Source organism: Festucalex cinctus, chromosome 14, assembly GCF_051991245.1.
Source record: "Festucalex cinctus isolate MCC-2025b chromosome 14, RoL_Fcin_1.0, whole genome shotgun sequence".
Classification (NCBI taxonomy): domain Eukaryota; kingdom Metazoa; phylum Chordata; class Actinopteri; order Syngnathiformes; family Syngnathidae; genus Festucalex; species Festucalex cinctus.
Window position 1 is genome coordinate 8,249,622 of NC_135424.1, and position 6,566 is coordinate 8,256,187.

Here is a 6,566-nt window from a genome sequence, read left to right on the forward strand (position 1 = left end):
TTGAGAGGCTGTATCAAAGCCTTCTGTATGCTTTAGCATAAAAAAAAAACCAAAAAACCAAAAAACGTATAAATACGTCTTTTGGACACGTAAAACATTAAAAAAAACGTATTTACACGTTATTGGGAGCAAATGAGTTAAACAATATAACTGCTATATAATGATATACGTCAAGCGAAATTTGAATTTAAAAGAAACCCTTGTGGAAAAATACATCAAAACTTTATGACAGACAAGTTTTGTATCATGAAAATCGACATATATATATATATATATATATATATATATATATATATATATATACATTAACAATTAGCTAATTAACAGCCAGCCTAATCCATACTCACATTTGTTGACTCCCACGTCACTCACCGGGCCAGGCCCCGCCTTTTAAAGCCACGCACACTCGGACTCATAGATATTATAGGGTGAAACGTGATGATTGCGACCCCTAGTGGATAGAAATGATACCTGCACCTCACATGCAAATTGGGATGTTCGACCTGGAAACTGCAAAGAAGAAGGGTTTACTGTTAATTTATTTAGAAAGGGAAGGCGGTGCTTAAACCTGAACCTTCATTAATGAGCCACGTGCTGCTTCACCAAGATATGATCATCTGTTTACATGTGGCAGCCTGTAAATTATCTTTAATTCTGTACATTTATAAGACATGCCTCAATAGTGCTGCTGTTTTGGTTATCAACATCCTTCAAACGGGCTATGGACAAGTGTCATGTTCTATTTTAAAAGATTGCAAAATGTTGATGTTGTCATCTTTTAGCACATGCTGTTATATTTTATTTATTTCGCACGAAAAGGGCAACTTATGGCCGACCATGACTCAGCAAGTCAGCCGCTGCACTTTGAATTAGCTCTGGGCGGACAACCAGGATGATTTTTCTGTATCTTTTCTCTCTTTTTTTTTTCTCGATGACTTTGCAGCGATTTAGCGCACCTTTGCGTGTCAGGGATGAGCGCCAGGGGGGTCGTGTCAGGGAATCTGGTGAGAAATGGGAGGTAGCGTGTCGGTGGTGGCGGCGGTAGTGATGGGGAGGGGAAGTTGAGGTCTGGGAGCAGATGGGGCGAGATAATTTTGGAGGAGCTAATGAAACAAAAACAAAGATGAAACCATCGCTCACCCGGTTGCACGCACACAAACAGAAAGGTGGATGTAACACACCTGCACACCCCCTCGTTCACTCAGATTGCCCACCTTGGTACCTACAGTACCATCCAATAAGCTTCCCTTATAATGACTCTTATGCACGCAAGTGAAATTTCCAGCTGTGTTGGGACAGCTGCCACCGCCCGCGGTCCATCGGTAAAAATAGAGGCAAAACAAATAAACAGAAGCTTCTTTTTCAAAAATGGGGAGTTTCTCTCAGGTCACCCGAGCCACTGGAGCAAAAGTTTTGGAGCTCACTTTCAGACTTAAGTGGCGGAAATAACTGGGAAAATGTCAGGGGTTTTAGACAAAGATGACCGAAATGTGCATCGATCCATCCATCCATTTACATCCTTGAACAAACCTGAGTCGCCTTTCAGATACACCTCATTGTTTTTATAGTAAAAGCAACACCGCCTTCCTTCTTTTGCATCAAAACTCCACATTGGGTCTTCTCAATCAAGGATTTCCATTGCCACTGCTTCATTCCATCATTCATAGCAATGTCCTGGCTCTTGTGTGGTCCACTCGGGAAGTGGCGTGACTAGCATTAGCATTAGCATGTCAAGCGGTACAAGGTATATTGCGCAGCTCCGATTAGGGCCAACTCGCCTCCATCCATGTCGGATTGATTGACAGGTGTCTGTTGACATCAGGGGAGAAGGGAGCGGAGGATTTGCCACAAGCGGCATCCGTCACTGTCGCGTAATGAGGATGTTTACTGTTACTGTTACTGTTACTGTATGGTATTCCGGTGTGGCGCCCAGCTGACAGCGTTAGGGCAAAGTTTGGAAAGTTATGGATTGCGGAGTTGTTTTGTTTGTTTTACGGGGAGTTCAAATACAATTTATTCAGAATGATTCGGAAAACTCCTTGGAATATAGATGGAAGATTCATGACTTTTTTATTTTATTTTGCAAAACTATGATACACACGTTGCTGGATTCAACTTTTATGTGTTAATGATAGGGATAGGCCGTTAATTGGCCTGACCAATATTGAGCATTTTGACCACTGTCGATATCGGCCTTTTTTAAAAAACGGCCGATAAAAGGTATATCTAAAACCATTTTCATCTCAGGGAGCTATTTATTCAAATTTTCAGTTAACTTTATACCAGATGCTTCGGACCCTGGGAACCTTCTGAACCATTTGTTTTTGTTCGACATTAAAACAAACAAATGTGAAAGTTTAAAGGAAGGCACCTTTAATTTTACATGTATGGCTTGATTGGCAGTAAATAGTTAGTTTAGCTACGAAACATGCATAAGAGCTGAAGAATACACCCCAATATTGATTTATTTAACTTTTTTCAACATAGAAGTACTTCCGTGTTGGAACGCCCTCAAGTGGTGACGTAACAAGTGTGTATACTCGCTTGGCGAACAGTAGTTCACGCAGACAGAACGACGAGGAAGACACAAACGTCACTTATGCCTTACTGTATTGCAAAATTTTGCAAGGTGTCGTCAAGGAAAAACCCGCGAGGAGCACACTGGTATGTTATCCCAAAAAAAAAAAGACTATTTGCGTAGAAAATGGCTTGCTAAGTGCTGTCGACCTCCCGGCAAGGACAAGCAGGCGCGGACGTTATGTTTTATTAGCTCGTAAGTTGTTTATAGTTCACAAATTGACCATGTTCATAATCTTATTTTAACAAAAAATTTATTGAATGTGTATTAGTGTCATTATCATCGGCATGTGCGACGTACTACATTTGTGTTCTGTCCCGCTGTTCTTCCTGTGGTGCATTCCAGTTTCATTTGCATTTCTATTAATTTCGTTCGGATCCCAACCATTGATAACCAGCCTAGGTAACGGCGTCTCGCATTTCCTTACTTCATTTTGTCTATAAATAAACACGGTTAATACACAACCTTCTTGCAAGCTTTCGTTTACATCATCGGGACGCTACGCAAAAAAAGAAAAGAAAAAAAACAGCTAGGGGAGGTTGGGCGCTGTAACGACGATACATATAATTTTACTATTTTTTTCTTTTTCCTGAAATAGTTTGTCAGTTCCACACGTTTTGCATTGCTCGTGCTGTGTGTCACTTTACCTGTTGGATATTGGCTCCTCCAGACTTTTCTTCTTCACATCTTTCATCGCAACCAAAGCTATCCTGAGAATGTCTATTTAGTATTGCCATGTTGAATGTCTGATGTTCCAGGATGCAGTTGAGATTGTCCGCAAGGAACCGATCCTCGATTTCTTTTATTTCCAGACAGCACACATTCATTAGCGGATTGTCCATTCCTGCAGCTCCCGCACGAGCACCACTCACACCGCCTGATTCACTCGTTCATTAAAGTTTATTTTGTGCCCGAAAAGACCATCTGGCGCCACAACTTTCACATCCAAGGCAGACTTTCCTTCGGTAGAGTTATTTTGTCGTGTTGGCTCGAAGCGATAAGGTTTAATCCTTCCGGGTTTGACGCTAGATGCACGGCTGCGTTTCATAGTGCTTCGATCGTGTAGCGTTTACACACTAGTGACGTAAACATCCGGGTTATTTAGTCACGTGTAACAAACATGCCGGCGTTCGATTCATTTTAACATCGGTTTAAAAGTTATTAAATGTACATAAAAAAATAATCACGTCACCAAATTAATTATTGAAAAAGTAGCAACTTTTTGCTGCTAAAAATGGATCAATAAGTAAAGTGTTCCTTTAAGATTTGAGGTATTTTTACATTTTTGAAAAAAAAAATATTTACTGAAGACATATAGTATTTACTTAAGTTTCCATTTAACTTTTTAAGACATATTGATAACCTTGGGAGCTCCGTGAACATTTTGTTAGAGATTTTAAATGAAGTTTATTGTCTAAGTTAAATTTAAAAAAACAAACAAAAAAAACCTGCATTTTGAAAAGTCTGAAAATTTGTTCAATAAACATATATTAAGACATTACAACAAGTCAAGATTTGCATTTAAAAAATTTTGACACCAATATTTTTTTTACGGAAAATGAATATCAATTCGAAATATCGGTTATCAGCCTCTTTGACTACTAATAATCAGCATCGGTATCGGCCTTGAAAAAAAACATATCTGTCTATCGCTAATTAATGAATTGGAAACCGTTCCATGTATGGGAAGTTGTAATTTTTTGGCTTTCATGGAATTATAACAATTCTCGCAAGATGAAAATTCCGACAAATTTTGTACCAATTGTACTATATTCGCGTACAATTTCATCCTTTTTCGCAAACATTATTTTCAAAATATTCTGCCTTTCTTTTTGTGATATTAAAAAAATGTTTAGTGTTACATTATTCTCATAATTGTGTCAGCCTAATACAAATTTTTGAAAAATATGTAAAGTCGACTACTTTTTTTTTTTTTTAGGGGCTAAATGTCTTTTATCAGTGTTGGTTTCGCTCACTAACATAATGTGTAATCTGTTCCATGCCGCATTTAAAACGATGAAGTTGGTCCAACATTAACATAATGTTTTGAGATGGTTAATCAAGAAAATGCGCTATTCAGCTCTCTTTGGGAGGAAAATCTCTTCGGGTTGTCCTGCACACTGCAGTAATGTGGATGAACAAGGAGTCGTCACTAGTCATGAAAGTCAGCTAATCCCCCGTCAGCCTCTTTTTGAAGACGGAGCACAGACTCCACCCGCCAGTGAGCGATCAATAAAAGGAGAAAGAGCATTTCTGATCAATAGAGAAGCTCATCTATTATCTCTGGCAGCCGAGGGAAAGAATGGCCCGTCGCCGGCTCAAGCGGAAGCCGGAATTCACTTTTCATTCGTCTTTTGTCGAGCGTGACGTGCTGCTGAGCATGCATGAGTGAGTGGAAGCACGCAGGAGCACGAACAGGAGAGGGAACAGGTGATGCAAGTCAATCAACGTCTCATCGCTGACCTCGTTGAACCTTGAAGGCAAAGTTGCCCCGTGGAGACGGAGCACAAATTTGACTCAAGAACAATTCACCTCATCTTAACCTCGGAAACCTCCGCTCGCATCGGAAACGTGAGAGTCATCTTAAACTGCATTTCAAAGGCGCACAGGTTTTTTTTTTTTTTTCTGTTTCGATAGTTTGTTGAACCCAAGCCTCATTTGCGTTGGATGTTTTTGAGGAGTGAGGTTTGAGGCTTTTTTTTTTTTTTTTTACTTCATTCCAATCAGAATCACACAATTTATCAGTGAATTACCAATTTGCTTAATTGCCCAAAGATTCAAAATGTATTGTCTCTACATTTCGGATTCTATTTAAATCAAAGTAAATCAAAGTCTTATTCTTGAGGGGGAAAAAAAAATGTTTTCTTTTATTTATTTATTTATTTTTATTTTTTGTTTAAAAAACAAAATACTGACTTTTTTTCAATTCAATTCCATTTTATTCCAGACTCAGGCTCCACTCTTAAACAAACAACATACAAATATTGCATATTTTAGATTATATACAAAGATTTTTTTTTTTCAGAATTTCATACAACTTTACGCTCAAGATTCCATCTTTATTTTGATAAGAGTGCCACCCCCCCCCCAAAATTTTTTTTAAAAAAAATAAATAAATAAATAAATACATAAATAAATATACACATACATAAATAAATAAAATACGGCTTTATTTAAAAAAAAAAACCTTCAAAAATATTGATCTTAATTGTATTATATTATTATTATTATTTTGCAAAAAAATGTGTTTATCTTTTGAAAAATTGGAGCATTTATTTATTTATTTTTTTATTTTTTTATTTAAAAAAAAAACATCTTTAGTTTTGGAATGATGATGACTGTTATTCCTCTAAAAAACACAACCGAATTTATTCTCATAAATGTAACCTTTTTCACACAAAATTACAGACCTGGAAACAATCAGACTTTTTCTATGTTTTATTCATAAGAATCAGACTGCTTTTTTTTTCAAAAATTAGACCATTTTATTCTTGAACAATTGCAACTTTTTCTCGAACAATTATGATTTTATTCTGAAAATATTCCCTCGTTTTCCTAAAAAAGTATGACTTGGCTATTTTTTTTTCTCTATCCAACACTATTCTCATCAAATTGAAACTTTGTTGTTTTTTTTCTTTTACTTCTTGTAAAAATATTGCCTTTTCTCATATAAACTGCACTTTTATTTTTTAATAAATCTCGTAACATCATGACTTTTTTTTTTTTTTTTTTTTTTTTTTTTTTATTCATTTGGACCTTTAGTGATGCTGCTAACTGGTGTAGACTTGCAAATTTTAAGTTCAGTTTCCTCTTTCCATTACCCCATTATCTCATATAGTTTTACTGGAGCATAATATTTCTGTACTTTTTCGACCTCTGCAGCTGTAAATCGTGTAAAGATAGAACAAAATCAAGTCATGCGCTTACTTTCTGTGCAAACAATCCAAAATTTATGAGAACACGCTTGGACCAATTGGTCTTTGATCCT

The 6,566-nt window shown here is 36.9% G+C and overlaps 1 protein-coding gene across 2 annotated transcripts in view; it reads left to right on the forward strand.

The window, feature by feature from the left end:
• Window positions 1-6,566, forward strand: part of slc8a1b (solute carrier family 8 member 1b) — a 108,141-nt gene that overhangs the window by 63,985 nt on the left and 37,590 nt on the right. The gene's annotated exons all lie outside the window — the stretch shown is intronic.